The following is a 15,752-nucleotide window of genomic DNA, read 5'->3' on the forward strand; positions in this document are numbered from 1 at the left end:
GTAAAGGTTGGACTCTTGTGAATGCTTTGAGCATTATTGTACACTCATTTCAGCAGTTTGGCAAAGGAATAGACCAGGGTTTGCAGCACTTTATGGGATTCTTGTGGCAACTTGATTTGGTATTGTTTTTCCTTCTGTAATTGCAATTTTACATGTGTTTATGTATGCCATCATCTCTCTCTGTTCATCTTAACTAAATGAAACAAGGATAAAGGTAGAATTCATTGAAGTTGCAGTGCTCTACCTAGGGTTTGTTTAGTTATTTATGTTTTCAGTTGTTTGAAGAGGATCCCTGAGACTTTCATGCCCTCTCCAACTCCTCACCAGTCTAAAAGCTCTCCATCTCACTCAATTTGAAGTACTAAACCATTTTCCTACCTCGCCCCATAGAGATCTCTGCAAGACTGTGTCCATTCCCCATACCCAAATCTGCCTTTCACATTTGAGCCAACAAAACAAAATTAAATTCAATCTCACTCTTCTGAACATATACCTATCCTAAAATTAGTCTTTGCATTAGTCATCTCAAGCCTCATTGATCATATTTTCCTAAGATTTACAAGGAGAGAGCCCTCTCCTGTCTTGGTAGGGCTAGCTACTAGGTTAAGAGTGGTTTGATGTTACCCTAGATCCTGCCTTTCTCAGCCTGAGGTAGATTTAGGCTCTAACAAGTTGGGCAGTTTACTGGGTTATGGACCTCACCCAAGACGATCCAAAAATGGGTTGAAAAGAATTGGGCTGCGTCAATAAATGGGAAAATATCAATCAGGTTCTGCGAAAGAGGATACTACACCTTCCACTTCATAACCAAGGAGGACCGCGATTTGATATTTAGGAATGGCCCATACTTCATGGATACAAGAGGACTGTATCTGAATAGATGGACACTATATTTTGATCCAGAAATGGATGTGCCCAGCGTTGTTCCAGTCTGGGTCATGTTGTCGCACCTTCCCCTTCACTGCTGGGGAGATGATTCAGTTAAAGCTATAGGAAATGCAATAGGGAAATACATAGACAGGTGCGAACCAAAGGAAAATATGCATGCATGTGCCAGAATCTGCGTAGAAGTGGATCTAGGGAAAGGGGTTTTGGAGGCGATCAAAATCAAAGTGGATCAATGGACGCAAATTCAACAGCTGGATTATGAGAAAATCCCTTTCAAATGCAAGGTATGTCACGAATATGGTCATTTTGCTAGTAGATGTACAAAAATAAAAAATGAAATGAAAATGCAGAAGACTCAGAAACAAATGGGAGCAGGCTAAAAGGGATAAGACATCCAATAAACAACCCCCTCACTCTTCATCGCAGCCCCTCGCCTCCTCTGACCTCCTCCCTTCATCTCCAAAAGCATACATTACCTCTTCTCTCATTAGCCTAAATCCTTTTGAGCCATTGGACCCCACAGCCCCCTCATCCCCTAAATCCCTTCCCCATAACCTCAACCCCCCAGCATCCCCCCCCCCGATCTCAAACACCCAATCTCCACCCCCTCCTTCAGTTAATAGAATTCTAATAAGAAATCAGTCAAAGGAAACTCTTCAAAATGCGGAACATCAAAAAAAAGCAGGAAGAAAGTCAAACAAAGAGCTGAGGGATGAAGTTGCAGCAAAGGAAATGGCATTAGGTATGCAACAACCAATGGACTCATTTTTCGGAAGAAGCTCAAGAAACAATGATAAAAGCCAACAGAGAGGGAAAGGTCCCCTACACCACCCAACAAATAAATAATGATAGTGGTCTCCTGGAATTGTCGAGGATTAGGATCATCCTTTAAAGAAAATGCCACAAGAGACATTTTGTCAAAGAAAATCCAGACATTCTTATGATTCATGAGACCAAAACAAATGGCCAAGAAACTGAAAAAGATAATAAAAATACTCAAAAATAATGAAGGGGAAGCAATATAGGCTACAGGAGCTTCAGGCGGAATTTGCACAATATGGAAAAGAGGACATTAGGAAATGATACAACAAAAGAAGGATCAACATTGGACACAAACAGATCTAAAGCAAACAAGCACAAAAGAGAAGTACAGTTTCATAAATATATATGCCCCCAACCATTACAAGGAAAAAGAGCAATGTTGGAACACCATAAAGGAAGCACTAAATGAAATTCAAACTGGGAAAATAATCCTTGGAGGGGATTTAAATTTAGTAAGAAGTATAGAAGAGAAGTTTGGAGGGACATATCACACAGACCCATCCAGGGATGCTTTGGAAGCAATAATGGAGCAATACAACTTAATAGACATCCCCCCAAACAATGGAAAATATACCTGGAGCAACAAAAGAGTGGGCAAAAATAATATTAAAGAAAGGCTTGATAGAATTTTGATTCAAGAAAACATAGCAGCAGTTTACAGCTCAATAAAATAAAAAATCATTCACACCACGACATCCGATCATGAGCCGGTGGCAATAATGATGGGCAAGATGGAAAACCAAGGACCCCTTCCATTTAGGTACAGCCCAATATGGGACAACAATATAGAATTCAATAAACTAATCAAGGAAGCATGTGCACCAAGAATCTTGGGATCACCCCAATATATTTGGGAAATAAAATTTAAAAATTTAAGAGCCAAGCTTAAGGAATGGGCAAGAGCAAATGAAATAAAAAAAGAAAAATAAAAAGAAAGGAAAACAGAGCTGCAAAATAAAATGGATAGCATACAAACTGATAAAAAAAATAAAATAATAATAAATAAATAAAATAAAATAAATAAATTATTTAAGAGAGAAGGAGATTTTTTGGGAAATATACAGGGAAAATAGGAAAGAGGAAGAAGAGGCCAGATTGAAATCCAGAAGCCTTTGGCTCAAGGTAGGGGATAAAAACACAACCTTCTTTCACAACACCATTAAAATAAGAAGAGCAAGAAATCAGATAGAAAAAATTCAAGTTGATGGACAAGAGGTCAAAGGTGCAGAGGATCTAAAAAAAGCAGCCCACAAGCATTTTAAAAATCTACTTTCAGCTAGTGAAGAGATAGTTGAGTATGAAAGCTTTCTTCAACATACAAAAAAAGGACCAAAACTCAGAAATATGCAAAGAGATAACAGAAGAAGAGGTAGTGGCGGCCATATGGAGCCTACATCCAGACAAAGCCCCAAGGCCAGATGGTTTTACTATAGCTTTTTATAGACTTCATTGGAACATAATAAGAAAGGATTTCTTAAGAATGGTGAAGAATGTCTTCAAAAAAAAATGGAAGCAACACAAAATCCTCCTATCTTGCATTAGTTCCAAAAGAGGCCAACCCCTCCACTTTAAATAGATTTTGTCCCATCTCCCTTTGCAATTCCTCCTACAAGATCATCACAAAAATAATTGCAAATAGAATCAAAGAAGTTCTTCCAACAATAATATCTGAAAACCAAGGAGGTTTTGTGCCCAACAGGCAAATCATAGATAATGTAATTATTGTACAGGAAGTCGTACATTCCAGCATGCAAAGAAAAGAAAAAGGAATCATTATCAAACTGGATATGGCAAATGCATTTGATAGGGTTAGCCTCCCATATCTAGTGGTAGTTCTCAAAAAACTTGGATTCTCTAAAGAAATAATAGAGGTCAATCAAGCTTGAATCATTACTCCATGGATTTCTCCTCTTATAAATGGAAGGCCCAACAAATTCTTTCAAAGCACAAGAGGCCTCAAACAAGGATGTTCACTCTTCCCCTTCCTATATATTATAATGGCGGAGACTTTAAGCAAAGCATTGGAAAAACAAAGAAAAGAAAGAAACATCACTGGTCTTCGAATAGCGAGAGGAGTAAAGACCATAAACCACTCCTTGTTTGCGGATGACACTCTATTATTGGGAGGGGCCCCTACAATAATTGCAAGAAGATTCAAAAGAATATTGGATGATTTCCTACAGGTTTCAGGCGGGCTCTTAAACAACACAAAATGCAGAATATATGGCTGGAATACCCCTCCCAGAACCATGCAAAGGATTTCACAAATCCTAGACATCCCCATACAGGAAAAATGGACTCATTTCTTTTATTTGGGACTACCCATCTCCAAAGAAAACATGAAGGCAGAACTATGGACCAAACAGATCGAAAAAATGAAAAACAAAATCCAGAGCTGGGGAATGATGTGGTTAAACATGGCAGGGAGGGTGATATTAATAAAAGCACTCCTGGCAACACTCCCCATCTACCAATATGCAATAATCTTGGCTCCAGCAAGTGCTCATAAACAAATGGAGTTAATTGATCTGAAAATGAGATCTAATCAATATTAAGGTATTACAGACTCATGTGCAGGAATGCCTATATTACTTAGTGCAACGGATCGAAAAGATTGCGAATAATATAGACAATGAGCAGTTAAAAAACATAACAGACACACACATCAACACAACAAATAATCAAGGAGTTCACCAGACTTCCCGGCTATGTCTCCTGGTCCAGCTTTTAGTGTCGACCTCTATATTAAGTATTCAATAACAGATTATTACAAGGGTGAGCTCAAAACAGAGTCTCAACCAACACTGACATCAAAGAGGGATCTACCTGAAAACCTTGAGTCTAAAAGAGTGCACACACTCTCCCCCTGTCCTGTTCCTCTATTCAATCTGCCTCAATCTGACTTCTTTCTCTGACTGTCTCCCACTGACCTCCCTTCTGTGTTGCCATTGAATGGCTTTTAAGCCTATCGGCACTGTCGGTTTGCATTCCTTTTTGGGCTCTCTGGCTCTCGGCCACTGTCCATTCGAATCCCTGTTGAGCATCAAACAATCATTGCAAAAACACTCTAAGGTATGGTGGCCACCTATTTTCAAACGGAAAGGACCACTGGCGCGGGTGAAATCCCCAGGAATATGTTTCTCTATTTACACAGAGGAATACACCAAAATAGTGAGAATTTCTGCCAAGCCGGACTTCAAATGATATTGAATTCGACCTATAATCCTATCGAGTCCGTTTTTGTATCGCTATCGCAAGTCACAAGCGCTACAGTCATAATCCCTTTGTATTTGGTCCATAGAGGGAATACACAGAAATACATAGGAAAACACTTATTATCAGACTTCAAAGTTTATACAACCACATCTATAATTCCTTTCAGGTTCGTAAAACAGTTCGCTCATCGTCTACCATTTGATCGGTGATAGATAATCCACGGCTAACGATCATTTTGGGTGGCCCACTTGCACGGAGATTACCCGCCCGAAAAAAAGTGGTTTTCTCTCTCCTGCAGTGTGCTACGTGTCGGCCGGTGTATGGAATCAGGTGAAGCCCTTCAAATACCACTTACCTCCTGAAGCCCGCCTGAAATACTGCTTACCGCGGAACTCAAATAACATAATGCCACATTTATAAACCTTTCAGGTCTAGCTTTATCGCTTCGGGTCATTTCCCTTTGTTGTGTTACGATGCGATAAGTCGCAAATCGCATATCGCATGGTCTTCGGGCCTGCGGTTAAGTCCTCCTTTTGGCCAATCTTTGATGCGATGTGTAATCTCTACCGTTGATCTGCGCGCTCGATCAACGGTCCACATTAAGTCGCTGGATCGCAATCACAATTCCCATAAGGCTGCCTTCGATACACTCCACTGGCATGCTCCAATGCAATATCCCGATTTAATCCAGGTTGTTGATCTGTCCGATCCAACGACTCTAGTGTAACGAGACTGCATTCTCCACTGAACTTGGTTTTTCCGCCATTCCTTAGTGTTTTCGTTGCGATAATGTTTTCCGATAGTTTTAGAGACTTAGACTTAGAGGTTTTAGGATCCATTTTGGATCACGCCTTCCGACTAAAAAGCTTTTGGACCACCAAAAGTTGGTTTTTAGGCATCAATCAAGTGAGGATACAACTCCCTCACTTGTTTAACTTCTATCCATCGTGATTTTCTTGGATTTGAACCTTTGAGCCCTACTCTCAGGTACTCAACATCCCCTCGACGCATAGTTCTCACCTTCCTTTCCAGAATCGTGTCTTCCTATAACTCATTGAGATATTCAGGCAACAGATCCTCAATAGAAGGCAACTGGCTTTGCTCTTCCGGATCTTCAATCATTGATGGTTCATACAATCTCAAGTTTTATGCATTAACGACTGAATAGATCTGCATATAAGCTGGTAAATGAAGGCGAAAAGCATTTTCACCAATTTTATCAAGTATCTTGAAAGGTCCATACCTTATTGGTTTTAGATTCTTACCTTCACCCTATATTTTATCTTTGTAGATGTACAACCATACTTGATCACCAACTTGAAAATTATGCTCAACCCGATGCTTGTCATGTCTTGCTTTGTACTTGGCTTGACTTCTTTCCAACTGTTCCTGTATTGCCTGGTGAATTTCCTGGATTTGTTCAATGAACTTGGTTTCTTTGTCCACTCACTGTGTCCATCAACTATTATGTCTTTGCCAAATACAAAACCCAATGGAGACTTTGGTATAAAACCAAAACAAGTCTCAAAAGGAGATATTTGAGTAGAAGAGTGCTTGGCACGGTTGTAAGCATGCTGCACATAGCACAAATGCTCATCCCAAAGCTTGGGATGTTTGTTGTAATAACCTATGAGCAATGGGATCATTGTCCTGTTGACCACTTCTGTCTGACCATCTGTTTGTGGATGGAATGTTGTGCTCTTCTTCAACCTAGTGTCCATCAACTCCCATAGATTTGATCAAAACTTCCCAACAAATCGAGAATCTCGATCAGATACAATAGAAGTGGGTAACCCAAAATGAACCCATACATTATGAAAAAACAACTTTGTTGTTTGTTTAGCTGTAACCTGCTTGTTACATGGTATCAAGATACACATTTTACTGAACCTATCCACAACAACATATAAATAATCATGACCTTTTCTAGATTTTGGCAATCCCCCAACAAAGTCCATGGAAACACTTTCCCAAGGACGAGAAGGAATTGGAAGTGGAGTGTACAAGCCTAATTTTCTATTACTGGGCTTGCTTGTAGCACACATAGTACACCCTTTGATATATCTAGAAACTGTCTCATGCATTCTTGGCCAATAACAGAACCTTTGCAATTGTGCAACTGTTTTACTTACACCAAAATGACCTGATATGAGAGAAGTATGTGCTTCTCGAATTATGTTAACTCTTTCAGTTTGTGGAATACATAACTTTCCCAAATGATATAAGAGTTGGTCCTTTACATAGTAATCCAATTCTTCTACTTGCTTGCCATGACTTAAAGTTGCATATACATCTTTAAAATCTACATCTTGAGCATATTTTCGAATGTAACTTTCATGCATTACTGAGTTATGCTTAAGTATAGTAGATGCATTTATGATTGGTCTTGACAACATATTTGCAACCTTATTGTGTATGCCCTTCTTATATCTGATGACAAGATGAAATTGTTGTAGAAAACCCATCCACCTATAATGTCTTGATTGCTGCAATTTAGTTTGTGAGTGCAAATATTGAAGTGGTTGATGATCTGTGTGTATGATTGTTTCCTTACCCATTAGGTAATGTTTCCACTTTTTCACACTTTGTACTAATGCATACAATTATTTATCATATGTGGGATAATTAACTACTGTAGAAGTAAATGTCTCAGAATGATAGCATATGGGTTTTCCGTGTTGCATCAACACTGCTCCCATGGCATAGTCACTGGCATCTGTCTCAATCTCAAATGGATGTTGAAGATCTGGCAGTGCTAGTACTAGTGTTGTACTAATTTTCTCTTTTAAGGTGTCGAAGGCTTTCTGCTATTTGCCTCCCCACTGAAACACCTGTTTCAATCCCGTTAAATCATGTAATGGAGCTGCAATCAATGAAAAGTTAGCAAAAACTTTCTCCAGTATTATGCTGCCCCTAGGAAATTCCTAACCTCTGTAGCAGATTTGGGTTTAGGCGAGTTTACAATGACTTCAACCTTAGAGGGATCTATCTTCAATTCACCACCCCCTACAATATGACCCAAATAATTTAAAGATGTTCTGCCAAATTCACATTTTGACAGTTTTACATAGAGATTTTCTCTTTTTAAAACATCTAAAGTGTGTTTTACATGCTTTACATGGTCTTCCGATGTCTTGCTAAAAACAAGAATGTCATCTAAATAAACAATTACAAAGTCATCAATAAATGGTCTGAGTACATCATTCATAACTCTCATAATTGTAGCAAGAGCATTAGTTAAGCCAAAAGGCATAACTAACCATTCATAAAGTCCTTGCTTTGTCTTGAAAGCAGTCTTCCATGCATCCTGTTCTGCAACTCTGACCTGATGATAACCACTTCGCAAGTCTAACTTAGAAAAGTAAACTGCTTCTTTCAATTGATCTAATAAATCATCAATACGAGGAGAGGATAACGATTCTTGATCATTATTTTATTTAGTGCTATATAATCAATGCACATTCTCCACGAACCATCTTTATTTCTCACCAGCACAATTGGAGATCCACATGGCAATGTGCTTAGTCGTATAAACCCTTTATCGACCAACTCCTCTACCTACTTCTTTATCTCTGCATTCTCTAAAGCTGACAACCTGTACATTCCAATGTTAGGTAATGGAGCATCTTGTTGCAAATAAATATCATGTACTATTACTGGCTTGGGTGGCAGACCTTTTGGTTCTTGAAATAGGACATCATACTCTGAAACAACTTTAACTAAATAAGTTTTCTGTTTAGAATCACAGCCTTCAAATGCATTAGATTTTTCAGGATCCTTTGCCTTTACAACCATTAGTAAAAACTGCTTACTTGAATTCTTTTCATCTATCCTGAATTTATGAGAGAAAGTTATCTTTGAGTTTATGAGCTCTTACAATATATTCCAATCCATCTTTAGTGAGTTGATACTTATTTTCAGCTCTATAGAAAATAGCTTTCCTATCATACAAGTATGGACTTCCCAAAACAATACCACATATATCCAATGGAACTATATCTAACTCAACCTCATCTACAAATGTTGATCCAATAGCAAACCTAAGTTTACATTGTCTCGTTACTTGTAGCTTTGTTTTATCACACAGCCAACCTAATGGATATGGCTTCTCATGAGGTTTTGTTTGTAATCCCAACTTCTTTACAATTGTTTCAGAAATCAAATTTACTTGTGATCCACTATCAAATAAAGTATCAATCTTATTATGCTTGGAAATTACTCTAATACGAAAAAGCTCATTTCTTTCCCTCTCATTATTTTCATTATCAACAGATTGTGCAGAATTACTTGTGGATGCTTCGGAATCTTTACCTTTAATACCTGTGGCTATAATTATTGTTTCTTCGCTTGAATCTAATCCCAAGTCCTGTTGAATAGCTACAACATTCTTTTTCTTCCTTCCCCCGAACTTCTTAGGTCTCCATTCTGGATGCAAAAACTAGCAGTGTGCCTCATCGTGTCCTTCTTTTTTGCAATGAGTGCATGAAGGTTTATCCTTCTTTACAATGTTTGCTTTCCTCTCCTTCCATTTCAGTTTCTTCTTTTCCTTACTCTTGCTTACAAAATATTTAGATGATACCCCAATCTTTGGGTTTACATTCTTACCTCTAGCCTCTAGATATGTAGCTTGAACTGATACATCATCTAAGCTAGTGGGATTAAACATGAGAATAGTATGCTTTAAATAGATATGAAGATCGCCTATATTATTCAATAAAGTCTCAGGTGAATCTAATGATATGCCTAGAGTTAAAGCTCTCTTTCTGAATTCCTGAGTATAAATATGTACACTCTGACCCTTCAACTGACGAAGAGTTTTCCAACTCATCATTGCCTGTTGCATGTAAGCGGATAGAATTGCTTTTTGATAGCAGAAACAAATTCATTCCAGGTAAATGATTTTACCATGTTTTTGCGGATCGGCTTGTGTCTTTCCTTCCCACCATACTAGTGTAGTTCCTCCAAGTCGAAGGCTAGCCAGCTAAATCTTCTTCCTTTCTAAATCAACATTCTGTACCCTACAATATACATCAATTTGTCTTATCCAATTATCTAGCTTTTCTGCATTGAGTTCTCCATCATAAATTGGCAAATCAAACTTCACATCTAATTTGATTAAGGAAGTTTTCTTCTTCTTCTTAGAAGAGCTAGAAGATGATGAGGATGATGAAGGTGATGATGGAGGAGGCATTTCCCCTTTCCCTTTGCCTTTTGGAGGGGCAACTAGAAAAGGTTCCTTTGCTCCTTTGTCTAGTTTAGGTGTTGAAGTGCTTTCACCTCAACCTTTCTTAATTCTAGATACATCTCTTCCACCATGGCTTGGAGTGCCTTAAAACTTTCTATAAATTGAGATTCTGATCCCAATGGAGTTTCTTCTACCATTCTCCTATGAGAATATACTCTTCCAATCTCTGGACTAGTCTCAACAAGTTCTACTTCTCCTAGTCTGAGCTTTAATCTAGTTAGCATTCAAAATCCAACACAAGCTTGTCTAACCTTAACAAAACCAAATGCTTTGATACGACTTGATTTGAAAATGAGATCTTAAATCAATATTAAGGTATTACAGACTCATGTGCAGTAATGCCTATATTACTTAGTGCAACGGATCGAAAAGATTGTGGATAATATAGACAATGAGCAGTTAGAAAACATAACAGACACACACATCAACACAACAAATAATCAAAGAGTTCACCAGACTTCCTGGCTACGTCTCCTGGTCTAGCTTTTAGTGTCGACCTCTATATTAAGTCTTCATGAACATATTATTACAAGGGTGAGCTCAAAACAGAGTCTCAACCAACAATGACATCAAAGAGGGATCTGCTCGAAAACCTTGAGTCTAAAAGAGTGCATAGACTCTCCCACTGTCTTGTTCCTCTATTCAATCTACCTCAATCTAACTTCTTTCTCTGACTGTCTCCCACTGACCTCCCTTCTATGCTACCATTGAATGGCCTTTAAGCCTATCGGCGATGTCGGTTTGCATTCCTTTTCGGGCTCTCTAGCTCCCGGCCGATGTCCATTCGAATCCCTGTTGAGCGTTAAACAATCATTGCAAAAATTCTCTAAGGTATGGTGGCCACCTATTTTCAAACGGAAAGGACCACCGGCGCGGGTGAAATCCCCGAGAATACATTTCTCTGTTTACAAAGAGGAATACACCACAATAGTGAGAATTTCTGCCAAGCCGAACTTCAAATGATATTAAATCCGACCTATAATCCTATCGGGTCCGTTGTTGTATCATTATCGCAAGTTGCAAGCGCTACGGTCCTAATCCCTTTATATTTGGTCCATAGCGAGAATACATAGAAATACATAGGAAAACACTTATTATCAGACTTCAAATTTTATATAGTTGCATCTATAATTCCTTTCGGGTCCATAAAACAGTTCACTCATCGTCCACCGTCTGATCAGTGATCGATAATCCACGGTTGACGATCATTTCGGGCGGCCCACTTGCACGGAGATTACCCGCCCGAAAAAGCAGTTTTCTCTCTCCTGTGGTGTGCTACATGTCGGCCGGCGTATGGAATCGAGTGAATCCCTTCCAATACCACTTACCGTCTAAAGCCCGCCTGAAATACCGCTTACCACAGAACTCAAATAACAGAAAGCCGCATTTATAAACCTTTCGAGTCTGACTTTATCGTTTCGGGTCATTTCCCTTTGTTGCGTTGCGATGCGATAAGTCGCAAATCACATATCACATGGTCTTCGGGCCTGCGGGTTAAGTCCTCCTTTTGGCCAATCTGCGATACGATGTGTAATCTCCACCATTGATTTGCACGCTTGATCAACAATCCACATTAAGTTGCTTGATCGCGATCGCAATTCCCATAAGGTTGCCTCCGATACACTCCGCTGGCCTGCTCTGATGTGATATCCCGATTTAATCCAGACCGTTGATCTGTCTGATCCAACGGCTCTGGTGTAACGCGATTTCATTCTCCGTTGAACTTGGTTTTTCCGCCATTCCTTAGTGTTTTCGCTGTGATAATGTTTTCTGGTGGTTTTAAAGACTTAGACTTACAGGTTTTAGGATCCATTTTGGATCATTAATCCTAAGAGGTTTTCTATGGAAGGAAGGGAAGCAAGAAAACAAAAAATCCAGTTTGGTCAGGTGGGAGCAAGTAGTATTACCATATGAACAAGGAGGCTTATCAATTCGGTTACCTGGTCTCATGAATGTTGCCCTAGGAATGAAGATAAATGGAGACTGATCACAGGAAAAGATAACTGGTGGAAAAAAACTCTCGCCTCAAAATACATGGACAGCTCTAGGAGAAGTTTGCTGAATGGAAATATCCCATCAAGATAGTGTACTCAAGTCTGGAAGTTAGTAAAAAAGACAATCCCTTTAATGAGCAATCATATTTCTAAAATCCCAAGTAACGAAAAAACAATATCGATTTGGGATGATAGAATTATGGGGGAGGAACCTTTAAAAACTCACTTGAAACTTGAGGGCATTCAAAAATGGATGAGAGGAAAAGGCCTTAATACACTACACTCAATTTCTCTTTGGAATCAGAGAGAATGGCAAGAATGGCAAACCTTAACGATCCCTGCAAATTTGGAAGTGCAATAGGTCAAATTAAGGCAGCTTCTTAAAGGGGAAGCACTCATAAGTTATGATGAAGAAGATGACTTCCTTTGGGACCTAAGTGGTGGAAGATATACGGTCAATACTAGATACGAAATTTTACAAGATCAACCAAACCAAAAAGATTGGGGTCTCTGGAAGACAGTTTGGAAATCTGAAAGTCTGCCTAAGATCAAAATCTTCACCTTGACACTCTCAAAAGGAAAGATCTTAACAAGTGAAAACATAAAAAAAAGGCTTCCAAGGTCCATCAAGATGTCCAATGTGCTTTCAGGTAGAAGAAACCATACAACATTTATTTCAGGATTACAGTTTGGCCAAAGAGTGTTGGCAACAACTCATAAGTCCTCTTGAAATCAATCTAAATTTCGCAAAGCCTTTGCTGGAATTTCTCCGAGTCTGGGAGAAGGCCTATCCATATACAACAAAGAGGAAAGTGATGATACAGAGGATCTGGAAATGCATTCCAGCAATTCTTTGTTGACAATTTTGGTTGGTGAGAAACAAAAGCATTTCCAAAAGCTACACCCCAAGAATAGGGATAATTCTTTCAAAAACACAGGGTTTAACTTCTAAAATCCTAAATGTTAAAGGAACAAAAACAACAGATTACAACATTCTTCAACAAGAAGAGAAAGACTGGCTCAATAAACCCATAATAAATTACAATGGTAAAAAGGGACAAAAGAAAAAACCTTCAAAATATAGCTGGAAAATGAGACTGAGTGAAGAAGAATTCACAACATGGAAAAAGAATAAAAAAGGACATTGTCTTTACTTTGATGGGGCTTCAAAACATAACCCCGGGAGGGGTTGGGGGAGTTATCCTTAATCCGGATGGGAAAGAAACTGTTACTTATGAATGGGGACTTGGAGAATCTTAAAACAATAAGGCTAAAGCTTATAGTCTGTTAATGGGAACAATAATAATAAAGAAAAGAATGATACAAGACCCCATTATAATAGGAGACTCAACCATAATAATGGAGGCAATGGAACGAAACAAAAATCCCAACAATGAATTCATGAACAGAGTATACAAGAGAATCAGGAAGAATTTAGAAGGATCAGGAAATGTGATTTTAAGACATGTTTTGAGAACTCACAATCAACAGGCAGACCATTATGCTAACCAAGTCTTGAGTCTTGAAAATGTCATTCATTTCCATCACACTTTCACTATTATGTCCATTATATCACCTCCATTTCACTACTATGTCACCACATTCATCCCACTTTCATTATCATTGGGCCACCTTTATGTTTTTCCAATCTTTATTGTTTGTAAGCCTTTTAAGTGAATTTGTGGTTAAAAATTAGAAAATAATGTGCATATGCTTATACCTAACAAATGGGTTGAGATTGTTGACATGTGTAGGTTGAAAGGAGGCTTCTAGAAGACTCTTATGTGGCACTCTAAGGCCAAATTCGAATTTGAGTGGAAAGAATCATGGGATCATGAGGATATGTGTCACATCTCCTAATTGTATTGTAACTCTAAGAAGACATGTGTCTTATCAGTTCCTATTTTGATTAGGACTCTAAAGGTAGAGGGAGAGATTCATGGATTCTCATTAATGAGATGGCTTCTCATTTTTTTGTATAAATTGGAGATCTCTCTCCTTCATTTGGAGCTTAGCTTATTAGTCTTTTTAGCTTGTGAGTTCTTTAGCTTGGAGTTTGTAGTTCTTCCTTGATGGCTTTTGAAAGCTTTGGAGAAATTTGTTGTACTTTGTAATTTTGAAGAATTTGAATAAAACTTTGATGTTCTCAACATGGAAGGAGATGTGAAGTAGATGTCATGGAGCACATTAGAATGTAAGGTAGAGTAGATTTCATTTTGTAATTTTGCTTTGATTTCATTATGTCATTTGATTGCTTTCAAGTTGATAGATTAGATCTTTCATTCATGCAATTTTAATTCATGTAAGTGTGTTCAATCGGTTGATTGTAGGTTAGTAATGCACATAGCTTTTTAATGACTAATGACATGACAGAATCATCTTGTCCTTTTGCTGACTTATTTTTTTTGAGTTCTAATTCCAGCATTGTTATTTCAATCAGTTTTGTTTTGCTCATTTACTTTCCTGCAATTTAGATATCATATTGCTTAACTTGTTCATGATTGCTTCCCATAAGGTAGATTGAGCTGAAGGGTAAAGGATCATAAGAGTTGAAGTAGTGTGATTAGTTTCCTTTATGCAATTTAATTTCTTGCAATTTAGATATCATATTGCTTAACTTGTTCATGATTGCTTTCCATAAGGTAGATTGAGCTGAAGGGTAAAGGATCAGAAGAGTTGAAGTAGTGTGATTAGTTTCCTTTATGCAATTTAATTTCTTGCAATGTTAGATATCATATTGCTTAACTTGTTCATGATTGCTTCCCATAAGGTAGATTGAGCTGAAGGGTAAAGGATCAGAAGAGTTGAAGTAGTGTGATTAGTTTCCTTTATGCAATTTAATTTCTTGCAATTTAGATATCATATTGCTTAATTTGTTCATGATTGCTTCCCATAAGGTAGATTGAGCTGAAGGGTAAAGGATCAGAAGAGTTGAAGTAGTGTGATTAGTTTCCTTTATGCAATTTAATTTCTTGCAATTTAGATATCATATTGCTTAATTTGTTCATGATTGCTTCCCATAAGGTAGATTGAGCTGAAGGGTAAAGGATAAGAAGAGTTGAAGTAGTGTGATGATTTAGTTGCTTTGCTTTCAGTCTTTGAGTTGCTTTAAGTTCAGTTTTTACTTTCTTTTTCATACAGCAGTAAAGATATTGGGTTTCATAGTCACTAGCTCATTGATTGGTTGTTGCATTCCATTTTGATTGAAGTAGCTGCATATTTACACTTTTGTTTAAGTACTAATTCCATCAATAACATGTTTTAAGATCTTTTGAAGTGCTAAGTTTTGGAAGCTACCATTAGGGACACAGGCCTTGTCTTGAAATCTCTATCCATACTTTTCCTTTAAAAGTATTCTTAAGACCTTAGAATAGGATTTTCATTTGCATTAGACACTTTAGGAAACCAACAAGAACAAAACCCCCAAAACAACATAAACTATAAAACAAGACCTTAGAATAGGATTTTCATTTGCATTAGACACTTTAGGAAACCAACAAGAACAAAACCCCCAAAACAACATAAACTATAAAACAACGAAGTAAGAAAAAGGTTAACTAAGCACATATGGTGCACCACACTTCATC

This window comes from Pinus tabuliformis, chromosome 1_1, assembly GCF_031772625.1.
Source record: "Pinus tabuliformis cultivar Carrire ecotype Pingquan chromosome 1_1, CPIR1, whole genome shotgun sequence".
NCBI classification, from domain to species: domain Eukaryota; kingdom Viridiplantae; phylum Streptophyta; class Pinopsida; order Pinales; family Pinaceae; genus Pinus; species Pinus tabuliformis.